The sequence below is a fragment of the Lathyrus oleraceus genome, chromosome 3 (assembly GCF_024323335.1).
Source record: "Lathyrus oleraceus cultivar Zhongwan6 chromosome 3, CAAS_Psat_ZW6_1.0, whole genome shotgun sequence".
Lineage (NCBI taxonomy): Eukaryota > Viridiplantae > Streptophyta > Magnoliopsida > Fabales > Fabaceae > Lathyrus > Lathyrus oleraceus.
In genome coordinates, this window is record NC_066581.1 from 69,991,856 (window position 1) to 69,992,754 (window position 899).

The 899-nt window shown below is 43.6% G+C and overlaps 1 non-coding gene across 1 annotated transcript; it reads left to right on the forward strand.

Annotated features, from left to right (window-relative positions):
- The first annotated feature begins 351 nt into the window (after window positions 1–351).
- On the forward strand, window positions 352–458 carry LOC127134094 (small nucleolar RNA R71). The gene has a single exon (XR_007807865.1). It is a non-coding gene; the product is annotated as a small nucleolar RNA R71 (small nucleolar RNA).
- Window positions 459–899: the final 441 nt, after the last annotated feature.

The following is an 899-nucleotide window of genomic DNA, read 5'->3' on the forward strand; positions in this document are numbered from 1 at the left end:
TCTGGTGTAGTGTGTCCAGGAATTCCACATAACTTGCAGTTTGGAGTTACGACAACCACAGTGGCTGCGGGTGGTATGGTCAAGTTGTCTAACTTTTGAACAAGGGCATCTACCTTTGCATGGACATGGTCAAGGCTACTGATTTCGTACATTCCACCTTTTGTTTGAGACTTTTCTACCGGGGTTCTTTCACCTCCCCATTGGCAATGGTTTTGGGCCATGTTTTCAATGAGTTGATAGGATTCTTTGTATGGCTTGTCCATAAGTGCACTGCCCGCGGCAGCGTCTACTGTCAGTCTTGTGTTATACAGGAGCCCATTGTAAAATATGTGAATGATCACCCAGTCTTCGAGACCGTGATGTGGACACATCCTCATCATGTCTTTGTATCTCTCCCACGCGTCGTAGAGAGATTTTATATCTTTTTGTCGAAATCCGTTAATTTGAGCTCTCAGCATAGCAGTTTTGCTCGACGGAAAATATCGGGCTAAGGAAACGTTCTTCAGTTCTTCCTATATGGTGACTGAGTTGGATGGTAAGGATTGCAACCAAGACCAAGATCTGTCTCTTAGAGAGAAAGGAAAAAGGCGTAGTCTTATCGCATCTTGAGATACACCATTCGCCTTCACAGTGTCTGCGTACTACACAAACTTGGTCAAATGTTCATTAGGGTCGTTCGTAGGATTTCCAGCAAATTGATGTTATTGGATAACTGATAACAATGAGGGTTTTAACTCGAAATTGTTTCGATCGATAGCAGGGGAAACAATGCTGTTGTGAGGTTCTTGTTGGGACGGGGTAGTGTAGAACTTAAGAGGACGATTTTGTGGTCCTACTGCAGCCATGGTTGGTTTTTCAACTTGTTCAGCAGTAGGAATGAAGATATCGGGAATATTGTA